The following is an 18,417-nucleotide window of genomic DNA, read 5'->3' as shown; positions in this document are numbered from 1 at the left end:
TCTCTCTCTCTCTCTCTCTCTCTCTCTCTCTCTCTCTCTCTCTCCTGTTCTTCCAGACAGGGTTTCTCTCTGTAGCCCTGGCTGTCTGTAAACTGGGCTGGCCTGGAACTCACAGAGATCCCCCTGCCTCTGCCTCCCCACTGCTGGAATTAACAATGAGCAGCTACTGACCAGATACAATGTGACAGCTGAAGTAGTCTGAATACATTTACCGATTACTTCCATAGAATTACAACACAAATGATCAGCCAACTACTTCTATCCGACTGATATATCCTGACTCCAAACTTCATTTATGCTACGGGTTTAATATCATTTATCTGAAATGATTAGGACCAGAACTATATCAAGGCTTTGGATTTTTTTTAGGGGGGCAGGAGGAGCAGATTCTGAAATAATGTCCCTATCTCCTCTCTGTGTAGTTACATAATGTAAAATATTGGGGTGGGGACACAAGTCTAAACAGTCATTTGTGTTTCTCTATGTCGAATACACAATCCCACTATGAGCAGTCACACGAGGACTGTGTCATCATGTTCACTGCTCAAAAAGTCGCAATTCTTGAAGCATTTCAGATTTTCAAAGTAGGAACATTCAACCTATAATACATAATAGTTGGTTATTCAAAATAAAACATCTAAGTTTTCATCTCATAAAACTTAATAATTAAGCCAGGCACACCTGTAATCCCAGTACTCAGGGAGGCAGAGGTAGGTGGATCTCTGAGTTTGCAGCCAGCCTGGTCTACAAAGTGAGTCAAAGGCTACACAGAGAAACCCTGTCTTGAAAACAACAACAAAACCTTAACTAAAAATGTAGTGTGCAAACTTAGAAATGATCATAATGTCTGAGTTGTGCAAAACAACGAACAGAAAAAAGGAGAAAAACAGCAAATAAAAATGATAGTGGTTCAACAGATTTTATTACAATAACGCCAGAGTCTCATATTATTATCCTGTATATGGAAAAATATGCCAACAATCACATCCATGCACACAAGGGGAATGCAAAAGAACTAATCTTTTCCTTTTCTACAAGAAAGCCACTCTTCACTCTATACCTACAGTAACTATTTAGAGCACATGTCTCCTCACTTGTGATTGAGTCACGGCTCAAGTCAGTTTTCTCTATTAACAAAAGTCATTCTACTCATCCCTCCTAAAGGTCAATATGCTTCTGAGAACCTTAAGATTTCAAAAAGACAGGCAAAATGAAACTTGAAAGTCAAACAAACCAGTCCCAAATGGCCACATATGACTGTGTTTCTATCAAGGACAGAGAGAATACAAACAGAAGACTGGCAGTTGCTTAGTGTAGAGTACAGACAGAGAGTGGTGACTAGAGGAATGAGGCCCCCTCTTAGACAATGATAATGAAAATGTTCCCAAATTATGGTGATAAAGGTTCAACTCTAGGAACAAACTAAAATCCAATTAATGGACATTTAGAGACTTATTTGCACGTGTGTGCCTATGTGATTTTTGTCTAGCACATGCAGGCGCCCAGAGGCCAGAATGAGATGTTGAGTGCCCTAGAACTAGAATTACATATGGTTGTGAGCTGCCTGATGGGGGAGCTGTGGCTTGCAGAAGTAGACACATTCTTTGGCTGTTTAAAGTTTTTATTTTAGGTTTATTGTATATATGAGTGTTTGCTTGCATGTATATACATGTAGAAGCACATACATGTGTGCCTGGCACTTACAGAAGGGAGAAGGAGAAAAGATGGCTCAGTGGTTAAGAGCACTGGCTGCCCTTCCAGAGGACCCAGGTTCAATTCCCAGCACCCTCATGGCAGCTCACAACTGTCTATACCTCCAATTTATTAAAATAAATACATTTATTTATTAAAAAAAAAAAAAGGAGTGAGACGGAGGCATCAGATCGCCTGGAACTGATGATGTCATATAGATGGTTGTGAGCTACTATGTAGGCACTGGAAACTGAACCTGGGTCTTCTACAAGAGCAACAGGTGCCGTTAACAGATAGACCATCTGTCCAGCCTAGGCCTGAAGATTAAATAAGCAAACTATGAAGATGTAATAAAGCTATTCAAAAGAGGGGTAAACAACAAATTTTAAAACTATCAGAAATGACACATATACAACCTCCAAAAAAGATGAAAAAGTATTAAATTAAGTGAAGTGGGAACAATTTTTTACATCTGACAATCGCTATAATGGAACCTCTGGCCAGGCACATCTCAGCAGCCAGGTGGCCAAAGCTGGTATGTATCTGCAAAGGCTAGCTGTTTTGTGTTTACTCCTTGCAATGTTCTAGCCCTTGCATAGCAACAATAATTAGGACAGTACTTTGTTAAAGAAACTAAATTACATTCACAGTAACTTTGAAGTATTTAGTTGTAATTAGTTCCATCTGAGGCTAAGACCACAGTTAATAAGTGAAGCCAGAACTTCAATCAACGGCCATATGCTATCCCTATATCACTGTTTCCAAAAAATACCATTGGAATTTACTGTGCAAAAAAAAAATTTTATATGTTTGATTTTGAAAAGAGTTGGAGTTAGCTTAATAAAAGTCAAATGCAAGCTCGACTTGATTTCACTACATTTATAGGAAGTTAGCCTATGGAAAGTATTGAAATGCCTCAGAAGTTCCTGTTTTAAGTTTTACAGGAACTTTTCAGTCATATCATATGAAAAAGAATATTAAAGTGACAATTGCAATCTAATAAATATTAAAGTGTAACTTAGCGGATCAAAAAAAGGAGTTATCCATTTATAAATTCAGACTAGATGATACTTGGCATATAAGAGATGATAAATCTGACATGAATAAAGCTAGTAAACCCAAGTAAAATGTTAGATGGAATGGGACCATTCTTTTTTATACTAACTCATTAAAATTTTTTAAATTACTTATTTATTGTGTATGGGAGGGGGCACTGTACATTGGAGTGTATGTCAAGGTCAGAGGACAGCTTGAAGCACTTACCATGTAGGTTCTAGGGGTTAAAGTCAAAGCCACAAGGCTTGGTGCCAAGTGTTTTTAACTGCTAAGCTATCTCACTGACCCAACTGGCATACTTATCTTAAAAAGACAAAAAATGTACATTTGTTTCTTGTAGAATGTACTAGCTCTCTTGACTCCAAGGAGTTTAAGAGTGGTAAGTGCTGTGGCCCACTGCTTTATAGGCCTCCTTACCACAAAAAGAATAGGTCAAAGACTGGGGTGGAGCCCACTACACCTTGTGGGCTCTGGCTGTATTAAAAGTGGGCAAGAACATGAAGCAATGAAGTGGTGACACAATTTCCTAAAAGGACTCTATAGAAAGGAAGTGTGTCTTATCTGCACCCATGCAGCAAGCCTTCTGCTCTGGGCCTACACACAGTCGCTACTCTAAAGCAACTATTACATTCAGCAAGTAGTAAAGCAACTTTTGAATTCAGCAAGTAGAAATTCACTTCCTGCACTAAATCACTTTGGCTGAGATGAGAAATGATGACGACGATCTGTGAGCTTCAGCTCACCTGATTAAAAACAATTATGCTGATTTTACTTATGGGGCGTAAGAAAGGGATGATTTTTTTCCCTGTGCTGGAGATGCAACAGGACCTCCTGCACCCTGAACAAGAACTCTACCACTAACATTCCCGAGCTCTTCTTGTGTACATCTTTTTCAGTCTTAAAAGTTAATACACAATTACAGCATTTCTCCCTCCTTGCTCGCTATCCAACTCAGGTCCTCTCTTGCTGCCTCTCAAATTGATGGCCTCTTTTTCTTTAATTTTGTTGTTTTTGGTTTCTCTGTGCAGCCCTGGCTGTGGTGGAACTCTGTAGAGCAGGCTGGCCTCAAACACAGAGATATGCCTACCTCTGCCTCCTGAGTGCTGGGATTAAAGGCGTGCACCACAACCAATTTAATTTTCCTTTGAAGTCAAGGCTACTTTCCTGAGAACAAGGATTCAAGAAATAAAAACAAAAGGTGTTAAGTACGGAAAATCGCAAACAGACAACACACAAGTAAGACTTGCTGAGTGGCTTGTTTGTATGTACATGATTTCAGCGCTGACCACTTGGTATTAGCAGACCCATTAGGGAACAACTCATTCTCCCTCCCTCAGCAGTGGGTAGAGACCGTCCCTTTCCATGTCAGCATGTCTACTGCTATTGCCATTGTTCAGGTCTTGTTTAGGCAACCACATTGTTGAGGTATCACAAGTGTAGCTTCCTTATCATTTCTAGGAGACACAACTGTGCAGCTCCCTGATCCTTTGGCTCTCGCAAACTTTCTGCTCCTCTCCCGAAGTTCCCTGAACCTTAGGTATGGGGATTTTGTTGCAGATTTATCATCTGGGCTAGGTATCCACTATCAGTTGCTCTCTGAATTTTGCCCAGTTGTGGGTTTCTGTAAAGGTCTCCATCTGCTTGCAGTCTTTTAAGGCATCCCTTTCTGATGGCATGCTTCAGTTTTAGGAGACCACACCACAGTCTACTCCATTTTAAGTAAACAGCATATAGCACAGGTGCTAGCACATACTTTAATGACTTTCTTACGATGATTAGAGATTGCCTAGAGATGGTTACTAAGCTAAGAACCCTAACCTATTTAATTTTCCTTTGAAGTCAAGGCTACTTTCCTGAGAACAAGGATTCAAGAAATAAAAACAAAAGGTGTTCAGTACAGAAAATTGGAGCAGGATAAAATGAGTATTAAAGGAACGTGAAGTTAAGAAGTATCAGAGAAATGATCAAAGAACTCTTTAGCATAAAGGGCAATTTTTTGGGATTTTTTTTTTTTTTTTTTTTTTGAGACAGGGTATATCTGTGTAGCCCTGGCTGTCCTGGAACTCAGAGATCTGCCTGCCTCTGCCTCCCAAGTGCTGGGATTAAAGGCATATACTACCACCACTACGCAGCTGATAAAGTAAAAATTAGTCAATGAAGAATCTCTGCTTTAAGATTTTTTTAAGTATGCAGCCTTCTCTTTTCTTTAACCTATACCCAATTACATGAAAATACAGTATTTTAAGGATATATATATATATATATATATATATATATATATATCCCAATACTTTTTAGAGAGAAAAAATATAAAACATTAAAAATGCAAAGCATAACCTATGGCTTTTATTTCTATCTTTATAGAAGATATATACTTTACAGATCTGATGACTCAGACTCTTGTACATAATATATTTAAACCAAATTAAAATGGGGACACAAACTACTAACTAAAAACTGAATCAGATTACATTCAAGCCAGCAAGCCTCCGAGCAAGTCTTAAGAGTATTCAAGAATTTGAAATCACTTTGCAATACTTCTGAGAAGTCATAAAAATTGGACAAGTGAGGTTCTTCAGTATTATACTTTAAATAAATTGAGGGAAGCAGGTTTTTAAATTCCAACTAGCTTTGGATCAAAGGTTTAATTCTCTAAAATAAAATCTTGCTTAAGAAATGAGTAATCTAGAAAAAAATACATAAGTATCGCCATTTTTCATATGATTGAGGAAATAAATTTAAAACCGATGTCATTTATGGTGTTCACTTATCTTGTTTTTTATTCCAGATTCATTATTTCTTGGTAATTTAGTAACAGTTACCCTGAAGAATGAGTGGAATGGACTGAGATCCGAGGAAGTGCTGGATTAAAGCAAACTAAGAGTCTGACTTTTCACCCTAACCTAGTGTGCTTTCCTTCCATTGCTTGACTAAAAGGGGCTTTTATATACTTGCATCTTTAACTTGCAGAGATATTAAGACTACGTGTCAATTTTAAATGAAATAATTCACATCTTGATATGATACTCAAAAAACAAAGGCAGTACCACGAACACAAAAGATTAAATCCTCAAATCAAACAATTCAATTTCTCTCATTTTAATTAAACTTATTTGTAAAAGAATACAATATAAAGTTACAGTGGCAGCCTCTCATATAAAGTGTATTTTATGGCTACCCTAAGGAACCCTTTGATGAGATAAAGATCTTACAGAATTCTTGCTAACAAATGTAAAAGACACAGCAGAGTAAGAAAAGGCATCACTATAGCCCAAATGAAATGCCTTACACTGTGACTACCCTCGCTCTGGTCTTTTGCTGTGCCAGAAGTGGGGGTAGATACATACCACCTCTGGATGTGATACAATGTTGAACCTAATGCAGGGAACAGCAACGAACTGCACCATGTGATGAAGAAGCAGACAAAGCCCAAACGTGAGTGAGAGGCCCAGGACCAGGACACGGGTCCTGTGATGAGTTCATAACATAAAACAAAAGGAAGCAGAGCTATACTGGATAAAGCAGAGACAAAATGACCTGGACGCACCTTTAAAACACCTTGGCAAGGGAAGGGGAAAGCGAACAGGCTGAGGGGAAACAAGTGTGACAAACCCTGTAACTCAGTGCTTCTCGCCCGTCCTCATGCTGTGACCCTGTAACACAGCTCCTCATGCTGTGATGACTCCCAACTACAAAATCATTTTCATCGCTACTTCATAACTGTAATTTTGCTACTGTGCGTTTTCAGATGGTCCCTAGGAGAGGGAGGTCGGACTGAGAACTGAGAACCGCTGCTGTAACTACTGAGCATGAGGTGGAGTACCGGAGCACTCAGACTACCCAACAAAACCTAAGCCTGCTGCAAACACAAGTTTGCGAAGCAACATAGTTGAGCTGGGTGTGGTAGCCGAGGCCTGTAATACCAGCTCCCAGGAGGCAGAGGCAGGCACAGCTCTGTTGAGGTCCAGGCCAGCATGGTATATGTAGTGAGTTTCAAGCCAGCCGGCTATGGTGAGACCCTTTCTCAAAAAACATAACAAAAGCACCACCATCACCAACAAAAGCAAAGTAAGAGAGTTGAGTCTATGAAGAAATAATTACCTCAGTAGAAAATAAAGGGAAGCCGTGGGCAAAATCCACTTTACTGGTTTTTCAGTGTACAGAAGTAGGATAAGTTACATGGAAAATACCCATTTCTCCTTGAATAAGACAGCCACACACCTACAGAACACAACTATTGTTTATATTTGAAATACATTCTTTTACTGAAAATCTGTAAAACAGAACAGTTTTACAGAATATACAAAGAAAGAAAGTAGGAGAAGTCTCCAAATACAAACAAATCCTTTCGCGGATGCAGCGGCCCCCTCCTCAGAACTGTCCTGCTTTCACAGAATTCTGGAGTTGTAAAAGAATGATGGCAGTGAACAAAACAGAGAACCGAAACATACAACACAGAAGTCACAGCTGCATTCAGAACTGAATGCTGGATTTCCTTTTGTTGACATTTGATCACTTCATTTTCTGAGATCCTATCTTAACCCACAACATTCACAACATATTCCACACATGGCGCTAAGATTCTGTGGAGCTCACTTTGTAAATTCTCTTCCCATGAAGTTCAAAGTAAAGCAGCAAGAAAAATCAATGTCCAGAAATGTCTTCAAAGCACAAAATATTCTGCTTCTAATTCAAGCGATGGTTTTGTAGTTCTGGGGACTGTTTAGGCAAATGTCCCAGCACATACATACCTCCCATCCCACAGCACTGATTTAACAACCCCCCACCCCTCAAAGAACTGTTGCTTTCTAAAAAAAAAAAAAAAAAAAAAAAATCAATAGAAAAAGTCTACAGGGCTGAAGAGATGGTACAGTGTTTAAGAGTACAGTTGCTCTTCTAGAGGTCCTGGGTTTGATTCCCAGCAACCAACTGTAACTGTTCTAGGAAATATGACAAATTCTTTGTCTTCTGTGGGCACTGCATATAGGTCGTGCCCAGATATGCAGGTGAAAAACAATGCCCACATACATAAACAGAATAATGTTAAGAATCTACAAACCAGGCATAGTAGTTCATACCTGTAATTCTAACAAACGGTGTGGTAACTACAGGGTAATTTCTCTCAAAAAGAAAGAGACACAGGGTACGTTAGTACAAGCCTGGAATCCTAATACTTGGCAGGCAGAGACAAAGAGGACCAGTGAATGTTTAAGGCCAGTCTGAGCTACAGCAAGACCATGTCTCAAAAAGAAAACAAGGGGCTAGAGAGATGGCTCGGTGATTCAGGACACGTGTTGTTCTGGCGGAGGACCTGGGTAGTGTGCCCAGCATCCACACGGCAGCTAACAGTCTGTAACTCTGGCTCCAGGGGATCCAATGACTTTCTGACCTCTGTAGGCTCCTACGTGCATGCTACCAAACATGCACATAAAATATTTTAAGAGTAAAATAAAATGTGAAAAACAAAACAAAAAAAAAGCCCTACACACTTTCCCCGAGGGATTTATAAAAGCCCTGAAGACCTGTGAGAAACATGTTCCCACAAGAAACAACTCTATGAACAAATTCATTCATGTAGCACTCTGGACCTTGCATGAATTGACCCTGCTTTGAACCTTACTCTCCACTATTTCTCTAAATACTACACGGTAATCAGATGCTTCCCCAAAGATGGGCCCATCTTTGTTTTGATTGTTTCTACTATCTGTACATCCCAAGTATCCCCGATCATTGATAAAAATGTCTACTCTGCCTGATTCTCTAACCCTTCCCATGAAGTTCAGCCTTCTGTCCTTCTATGCTTTCTCCATCTTGCATTGGTCTGCTGGATACCTGTCTAATTGGAGGTTCTGTGTGACACAGAATTGAAACTAAAAATTATCATCAAGGAAATTATTTCCTCACAGAGTGAATGGTTAAATGGGGACCAAAAAAAACCAAAAAAACAAAAAAAACAAAAAACTGTTCCAGAAACCTAATTGTGACCTTAAAACAAAGGGTCTTTGCAGGTGTGATTAAGGATTTGAAACTGGTTGTGGTAGTTTAATCCCAGAAATGAGAAGCAGCAGCAGGAGAATCAGAGTACTGCACAGCATGGTCTACATAGCAGGTCCAGGCCAGCTGGGACTACACAGCAATTCTCTCTCACAAATAACAACAAAAAAAGTTAAGGATTTAGAGATCAATCTGTTTAGATTGTATAGATTACACATCTATTGACAAGTGTTTTGAGAAAACACTTCTTCTGGAGTCACTGGGGAGCTCAGCAGCCTTGTCTCCTTGATTTCCACTTTTAGACTTCAGAACTGCGAGAAAGTAAATTTCCGTTGCTAGAAGCATCAACTTTGCAGTCATGTGTTCCGATGACTCTAAGGAACCACACATCCTCTTTGTCCCATTTCAACTGTAATCACTTTTATTCACGTCCTTTAGCTGCTGCAGTCGTTCTTCAGCTGCTCTTTGCAAAGATGTCTGAACTTCCTTCATCCCCAGCATGTGTCTGACTACTCTCCTGGGAGCTGGCGGCATAAACTCTGAGAGGAGATGGGCTCCTGGCCCCTGACTGGTCAACCTCAAAGGGTCACTTCTTTGAACTTTAATTTTATCACCCATGAACAATCAATAATTTCGGCGTAGTTGTAAGGAGGAAACAAGTATACCTGTACTACCACAGCTATCCAATGCTTTTAGTGCAGTCTAATCCAGGTGAAAGATTTTGCATAACATTATCTGTAGATATTGATATACCTTTGTGATTTGAAGAAAAAAATATCTTAAAATTTCCTTCTGGGCCAGAGGTGGTGGTGTACACCTGTAATCCCAGCACTTGGGAAGCAGAGTTGTTTACATCTGCAAAGAGAGTTCTAGGTCATCCAGGGCTACATAGTAAGACCCTGTCTCGATAGATAGATAGATAGATAGATAGATAGATAGATAGATAGATAGATAGATAGACAGACAGACAGACAGATAACTTTTGGCTTTTTTTTTTTCAGAGACAAAACTGAAAAACCAAAAGACTGAAGAAACTTTAATTATAGCCATGCACACAATTCAGTCCAAGTTGCAGAGACTAGATGCTATTTGAAGTTTAAAGCACAACGTATAATTTCACACACTCAGACTTGGGAGAGAATTAAAAGAAAAAGTAAGTAGTTCATAATGGTTTTTGCTTTGTTTAGATGAACTTAACAGGAAATTCAGAACCATTCAATCTCCAAATGAAAAAAAAAAAATTAAGACAACATACTATTGTGAGAAACAGGATTGTTTTTTTTCTTTCTTTCTGTCAAAGGTGTAGTTTGCCCACCAACACTCCATGCCCTCCACACATGAAAACTTGTTTTTGACAATGCACTCTACCCCACTCCACATCCCTGAAATCCCAGAACTGGGTGGCTTGCAGTGTCAACCCCTTCTTCCTTTCCATCATTTAATTTGCACCAACTCTTTTAAGAGTAGGCAATATGAAACTAGAATGCAAAATCTGAATGAGGCTATTAATGTTGAAAATCCAAAAGATAATTATCATCACTTATACTTCTTTTGCCCTTAATTAAACTAATATTAAATCTGCTGAAGGGTATAAGGAAATGCCTGGCACAAGCACCTGTCTACTTAGGACATTAGTAATAAAATGAGACAAATTTTAACATATATAACTAACCCTCTATTGAAGCTTATGGTTTATAAAGAAGTAAACTTTATAATAAGGTAAAAAAAAAATTACTAATCCAAATGACCCGAATTTTAGAAGATAAAGATGAAAATAATAAGCAAACCTCATTTTAAGAGATGTTAATAAATGAAAACAGATAAACTGGAAAAAGTCCCAATGTAAAAGCATTGACTTTTGTTGACAAGCAATTCTTCTATGCTTAGCATTAAATTCATAACCACAGGGCATTAAGCTTTCCCAAAGCAATTTCATGACACAGGCTTCACTTGCAATACCAAGTGGCTTCTATTCCTTGACACTGCAGGCCTGCTTCAGTCCTGAAGCAGACGCCACAGAGCAAGGCCTGGCGTAACTACCTCTTTGGCGTCTATCCTTAGAGTAGATGGAAGGCCCCGGCTGGCTTTCCAAGAGTGGCCAACCCAAAAGAAGGCCACAGGCCAGCTATTCAGGGGCCAGCTGTCCCCGAACAAAGTGTCTAGTTCTCACCTCCAGAGCAGACAAGGTTTATCCAGCTGGCTCCCAAAGGATGGCACTAGTGGAGTGCTCACAATTCCTTTTCAACCATCTGGCATTCTTTTAAAGCCTGCAGTTTACACAGGCTTGCATTCTGTGGGCTGACATACTCAGATTATAAAAGCTGCCATTATTCATCTACATAAGAAAGTGGAGTAACTACCAAATTAATTCAAGAAACAATTTCTAAAACTAAAACTCACCCTCAGTTTTAGTGTGAAAAGGTCCTTGGTTCTTAAACAAACTTCCAAACTTAAAAAGAAAAAAAAAATAACACAAATAATGAGAAAATAAACTTAAAACAAAAGCACTTAATATATAGAAACAAACTTTTTAAGTCTAATAAGACCTAACTCTTTCTGGTGGGACTTTTACAGCCTGTCTATAGCCTTAACATGACCCTCAAAGCATGTTGAAATGCTACATCTATCATTCTGCCTAGCTTGCCAGCAGTGAAGAGAACATCTTACAGTTACTTGAAACAAACAAGCAAACAAACAAAAAACCTGTTTCCCAGATATGATGACATTTATCTACAATCCTAGCACTTAAGGAGGCAGAGACCTGAGGTTCAAGGTCATCTTCCAACTTAAGTTCAAAGCTTGCTGGGCTATATTAAATATTATCTCAAATAGCATAAACAAACAAACAAACAAATAAATGCATGAATAAATGGATAAATAAATGAATAAATGGATAAATAAATAAGCAATCTGCTTGATGACACACTGGGCATTTGAAAGTTTTAGCACATGACTATAATCTTAGCATGATGGACAGAGGTAAAAGGTTATTTCAAGCTGAAGACTGGCTGGGTTGAGATAGGGAGATCAGGCTAGCCATGGCTACACAACAGAATTGTTTCAAAAAGGAATACAAATAACAATGTGGAATAACTTGAAGAAGGAACCTCTGAGCAAGCCAAATAAACACTACCTGGCTCAAAAGTAAACTTTTTAAAAAAAGATTTATTTATTTTTATGGGCATTGATGTTTTGACTGCACGTATATATGTGTGAGGATGCCAGAACTACTGGAACTGGAGTTACAGACAGTTGTGAGCTGCCATCTAGGTGCTGGGAAGCCAACCTGGGTCCTCTGGAAGAGCAGCCAATGCTCTTAAGCACTGAGCCATCTCTCCAGCCCCCCCAAATTAAACTATTTTATCAAATGATCAAAACGATTTATCAACTGACCAAACTGCTACGAAGTGCTACAAGCTGCTCATTTGTCAACTGTAGACCACTTTACTAACCTATCACATGATGTAATCTGGGGAACCAACAAGCAAGAAATTGGGGGGTTGAGGAGGGGAGAAAAGAGAAAGAAAAAGAAAAAAACTAAATAGGTCATATTATGACCAATAAATCGTAGAGGGATATAAGTATTCTAAACAAAAATATTAAAGAGACGATTCAGAAGGTAAAGATGCTTGCCTCCAAGGCTGATGACCTGAGTTCAATCCCCTGGGCCCACATGTTAATAGGGAATGAATTTCTGTGCGTTGTCCTTTGACACCTACATGTACCCCATGGCACAGATATACCAACACAAAATAAGTGTAATTTTTTTTAAGTATTAAAAATATTATGCTGGTTGTGGTGGCGCACACTGGTAGGATTTGCTGAAGGAGGCAGAGGCAGGAGGATCACAAGTTCAAGGCCAGCCTAGGCTACACAGTTTTAGGGGCTGGAGAGATGGCTCAGTGGTTAAGAGCACTGTCTGCTCTTCCAAAGGACCTGGGTTCAATTCCCAGCACCCACATGGCAGCTCACAACTGTCTCCATTTCCAAGGGATCTGACACCTTCACGCTGATGTGCACAAAATTAAATAAATTATTTAAAAAATATTATGTTGCAGTGAAGTCTAAATTGAAGGTTATAACAATTTTTCACTGAGTGCCAAAATGAGTATTTTTCATTATCTCATTTGATCCACAGGACAAATAAATGGAGTGCATACTACTATTTCGATCATACACATGAAGAAACTGAGAGGTTATCAAACAGAAAAAACTAGTATTGGAGCATGGTGTTGGTGCATGCCTTTAATCCCAGCACTGGGGAGGCAGAAACAGGTGGATCTCTGTGAGTTCAAAGCCAGCCTGGTATACAGAGTGAGTGCCAGGACAGCCAGGGCTACACAGAGAAACCCTGCTAGAATTAACATACAAGAGAGATGCAATGTATTGTAGAGAAAAGTCAATACAATTATCATAACTTTTTAACTTTTTTTCCCCCTCAGTTTTTCAAGAGACAGGGTTTCTTTCTCTATGTAGCCCTGTCCTGGAATTGGCTCTGTATAACAGGCTGGCCTTGAACTCAAAGAGATCTGCCTGCCTCTGCCTCCTGAGTCTTGGGACTAAAGACCTGTGCCACCATGCCAGGCTTTTTAACGTCTTTAAGTGTAGCAAAGAAAAGAAAAAAAGGAAGGAAGGAAAGAAGAAAACAAAAATGAAAGGATTTTCTTGTTAGAAAAATTAAAAGGTAAGAGTTACCTGGCTAGATGGAAAATGTTGGTTGTGCCTTTTGTTCATATATTAGGCTCTTGAATTTCAGAACAGATAAGGATCATGTTCCTGGCATTCTAGTGTGACTAGAGTCAAGAGTCAAGAAGTACCCTCCCAAAAAAAATAATTAAAAAAAAAAAAAAAAAAAAAACAGTTGAGCTTGGTGACTCAGGCCTTTTATCTCAGGGCTCAGGGAGGCAGAGGCAGCCAGATCGATGTGAGTTCAAGGACAGCCTGGTCTACAAAGCCAGTCCAACCAAGGCTACACAGAGAAACAAAGAACATTAAAAAACTCAAACAAACAAAAAAGAAGGTAAGTTATAGGTAGTTAGGGATGGTAGCTACTACATAAGACAGGCAAAAAGCATGTACTTTTCACTTGAGACATTTAACTATCAGGTAAACAAAGCGATTGTTGGGAGGCAAACAAAATTTATTAAATGTGGTATTGTGATTTTAAAGACAAAAGTGAGAGCATGCCTGTGTGCTGAAGTGGAAAGACTTGCATAAAGTTAATGATGCAAGAGCGAGGCACAAATACAGGAACTGTGAGTAGTGAAGGGATATGAGACAAAGAAATCAGGAGGAAGGTAGTCTCTAATAAGAGGAAGACAAAAGCAGGAGTCCTAAGGACAGGATTCTAGAGCTCATGAGAGGAAGATAAGGGGCTTCTATCTGAGTTCTAAACCTTTACAGCCTTAGAGAGACATAGAGAGAAGATAGAGATAGATCAATCGATAGATAGATAGGCAGACATATAGATAAGTGAATATTTGAATAAGTGAACAAATAATAAATAAATGGCTGAGTCACTCTTAAAAAATTAATGGTCAGCTGGCAGGCAGCTAGTTCCAAGACAGCCAAAGCTATACTGAGAAAGCCTGTCAAAAAGCAAGCAAGCAAGCATACAAACAAACAAAAATTAAAGTTCTGCCAAGTGTGGTGGTACACACCTTTAATCCTAGCACTCAGGGAGGCAGATGGATTTCTTAAGTGAGAATTCCAAGATAGCCAAGGCTACACAGAGAAACCCTGTCTGTAAACAGAAGTAATTAGCATGTTGATATGGGTATGCGAGAATTAAATTGTAGCTGCATCATCATTTTCAGAGGTGGTGATACTTCGACTTTATAATGTTAATGCAAAAATGCTACTTTATATAAATACACAGTACAAACTGGGAAAAGTATATTTAGGACCTGTGATGGTTCATCGGTCAACTTGATGGGACTTAGACTCATCATGGGTGTCTATAAAGACGTCCCCTTCCCCCAGAGGCTTGACTGAAGAGGAAGGTGGCTGAAAAATAGTCCAGCAGTTAAAAGCACTGGCTTCTCTTTGAGGACTGGGGTTCAATCCCCAGCACCCACATGGCCACTCACAACTGTCTGCTACCCCAGTTCCATGAATCTGATGCTCTGGCACCAGGCAAGTACATTGGAACAGACAAACTTGCAGGGAAAACATCCAGAACACGTAAAACAGGGGAATGTTAAACTTTGAAAAAGAAAAAAAATTAAAGAGGAAATGAGCTCCCCCGAGTGTGAATGGCAGTAACTCCACAGACTTGAAGTAAACCGAGCATCTGCAAGTATCACTGTTGCTGCTTCTCAACTAGCCACAATGGACTGCCTTGGGCTCCTGCCTTGGACTTCCACCACACCCTCAGGTGTTCAGCCATGTCATCTGGGTCAGGTGTTCTGTCACAGCAATGAGAGGAGCTAATCCAGGGCCATGTCTGAAGTTGTTGGCAATTGAATCCCAAACCAAAATTCAAATGATCCTGGGGGAATGAAATTCAAGTTAGCAACTCAACAGCTTTTGTTTTGAGATAAGGTCTCACTGTGTAACCCTGGCTGGCCTGGAACTCATTATGCAGTGAGATCCTGTTCCTCCTCCCCCACCAAAAGGATAATTTAAACACAATATAATCCATTTCTCTTTCTTTAAAGTTTGTTGTTGTTGTTATCTTGGTTTTTCAAGACAGGGTTTCTTTGTGTAGCCCTGGCTGTCTTGGAACTCACTGTGTAGACTAGGCTGGCCTTGAAAGCAGAGATCCTACAGTCTCTTCCTTAAAGCAACAGGATTAAAGATGTTTGCTGACACACCTGTTTGGGTATGTAAACTACAGAGCAGAAACCAGGGGGATAGGATTCCCGGGAGCTAGAGTTACAGGTGACTCTAAACTGCTAATGTGGGTGCTGGGAACCAAATTTGGGTCCTCTGGTAGACAGTAAGCACTCATAAACACTGAGCAATCTCTTAAGCCCCAGATACAGTAATTTTATACTTACACGCTGGGAGGAATGACAGCGGGAAAATATTTATGGGTTTTGTGTGAGACAGTTTCTTTATTATGTAGCTCTGACTGTCCAGGAACTCAGAGATCAACTTGCTTGGCCTGAGTGCTGAGATTAAAGGTGTCTACCACACACCCAGCTTTAAACCATTATGTTTCTATGTTCAGAGAAAAAAACAAAAACAGATTCTAACAGGCGACAGGCTAGGATCTGAGCAGAGGCCCTGCAGGCAGCGTTCACTGGCATAGTGCAGTGTTAGACTGTGGTGCCAAGTAGATTCAGAAGCAAGGCTACAGTCAAGTCCTGCATTGCCACACCAGTGGGCGATGCTGGAACATCTCAGAGTTATGTGTTTGATTGTGAATTGTCACTATTATTTTAGCAGGGTCTCTTGTGTTCCAGGCTGTATCCCAAAAAGGGCGATGGATTACAGGTGCGGGCCACCAAATCTAGATAATTTGGTCCAAGGCGTCAAGCCCAGCGTGTTGTGAATGCTAAGCAAGTGCTCCATCCACTAAACTACATCCCCAGGCCCTTGAATTAAATTTTGATCACTGAAGCTTTTGATTCTAATTTTTGTGACTCCCACATTCAGTTATGCAACCCCATGTTGGGTTGTGACCCGCAGTTCAAGAGAAATGCATATAGCAAGAATAATGTATTGTCATCCGACCAGTGGAAAATTGCTCCTTCAAATTAAAAGCAAATGTTTTAAGCAGGGAGTCTCTGCATAAACAGATGTCGTGGAGGTTTACATGTCATTTTGTACTGAAATTTTACTAGGAGTGAAAAGATTTGTGACTCAAAAATAAGCAGTCTTGAAGAGAATCTTAAAGAAAATTGAACCCACTCAATTAATTATTCATATATAAACTATTTTTTTCACCACCACTATTGTGACTCAAAAGATCATAACAGAAATATTTAGGAAGTGTGTTTTTTCACTCTATAAAATTAGAAGGGTAAAAAAACAACAAAATACATTATTCAAACAGAGTAATGACTATCTTCTAAAATTCAAATACTCTTGGTTAAGACAAAATAACAAGGGGGCTGAAGAGATGGCTCAGAGGTTAAGAATAGACACTGTTCTTCCAAAGGTCCTGAGTTCAGTTCCCAGCAACTACACGATGGCTCATAACCATCTACCATGAGATCTGGTGTGCAGGCAAAAATCTGTACAAATAATAAATAAATGAATAAATAAATAAATAAGTCTTAAAAAAAAAAACAAAAACAAGGAAAAGCTTGTTGTTTATTGAGACAAGGTCTCATTATGCAGTTCTGGCCTGGAATTCCTATGTAGATCAGACTGGCCTTGAAATCAGAGATCCTACTGCCTCTTCCTCCCAAGCAATGGGATAAAGGCCGTTGCCGCCACACCTGGCTGGTGCAATCTTAATCAGCTCTTTTTAACTGGCTAAGTGAACAGGCACATAGTCCTATCAAATAAGGGCCTATGCTGCTTCCTACCCTCTTTGGAGGGGAGGGTGGGAAATGAAGACAAACAATGGAGAAAAAAAAAAAGGTGTTGTTTTCTGGTAGTCCTGTAAGATGATCTTTTCTGCTGGGCAGCACAACCAAACACACGAAAATTCAGATCAAAGCCGGGGTGCATGCCAGGGTAATATGCAATAAAATCCTTTGCCAAAGCATTGGGGTTGGGGGGAGCGCCGAAGACCGGACAGACAAGGAGACGGAAAGAACCTGCTAGACCACCTCTTATTAAAGCAGAAAGGCAAAAACACAATTTGCCTGTACTGAAGAGTGGGGAAAGCAGTGCCCCAGATATATTGGGAGTATTCCTACAGACACGTACAAGTACAAAGACCTATTATCAATGAACCAAGCCCCAGAAAGCGATGTTCTAAACGTTGGCGTACCCCCGACACATAAATATATCACCATTAACCCTAAAAGCAAAGTGTTCTAAATATACAGAGACATGAGAATGCAGACTCATACTTTCAATGAACAGACCCACTGGCTTTACAATGAGAATCATCAAAACACCAAAAGCACAAAAATCAAAACAACAACATCAACAAAAAACCCTGCTATCTAAAATAACATAAGGGACGGACGGGTCAGGATGCGAGTTATCTTTACACTTCTCTGCCTTCTGCCCTTTTGGACGACCTCAGGCCGTCTCATTTCCCAGGACACACACCCCTCGGGTCTCCGGAAACAAAGCAGGGTCGTTAATTCTCCGGCCTGCGGGTGCACGCACGCCCCCCACCGCAGATGCTGAGGCGGCCCGATGACTTCCATCAGTGAGCACGCAGCGAGGGAGGGCTCGGTGTGCCGTGCACGGTGTGACAACCAGGCACGAGACAAGCCCCACAAAGGAAGGAGTGGCCGGGGACCCGAGAACCACGGCCACTCCGCGCCCCCGAGACGCGCGTCCGTCCCCACCGCCGACGCCGAGGCGGCGGCTCCTCCATCCTCCGCCCAGCCCGCCTCCCCGCCCGGGCCCAGCCCGGGGTGACCTCCGGGTGACAGCCCGCGCCGCCCTTTGTGCGGGTGTGCGGGGGCCGCCCCGCGGCCCCGCGGGCTCCGAGCGGGGGCGAGGCCGGCGCGCTGCCCTCAGCATCCCGGCGCGGACCCGCGGAGCCGGCGCCGCAGCCGCGCGGCCCTCAGGCTGGCCCTCCGCTCACTCACCCGGACG

General features: G+C 40.7%; 1 protein-coding gene across 1 annotated transcript in view; it reads right to left on the bottom strand.

The window, feature by feature from the left end:
- Rnf24 (ring finger protein 24) overlaps positions 1-17,965 on the bottom strand; it is a 47,823-nt gene extending 29,858 nt beyond the window's left edge. The window contains exon 1 of the mRNA XM_055609396.1: positions 17,920-17,965. The gene's annotated coding sequence lies outside the window, so the exon portion shown is untranslated. The remainder of the gene's footprint in view (positions 1-17,919) is intronic.
- Between the last annotated feature and the right edge of the window lie 452 nt (positions 17,966-18,417).

The sequence above is a fragment of the Psammomys obesus genome, unplaced genomic scaffold, assembly GCF_907164565.1.
Source record: "Psammomys obesus unplaced genomic scaffold, mPsaObe1.curated_primary_1811, whole genome shotgun sequence".
Taxonomy (NCBI): domain Eukaryota; kingdom Metazoa; phylum Chordata; class Mammalia; order Rodentia; family Muridae; genus Psammomys; species Psammomys obesus.
Note: the sequence above shows the minus strand (reverse complement) of the source record. Positions and strands in the feature narration are given on the sequence as shown.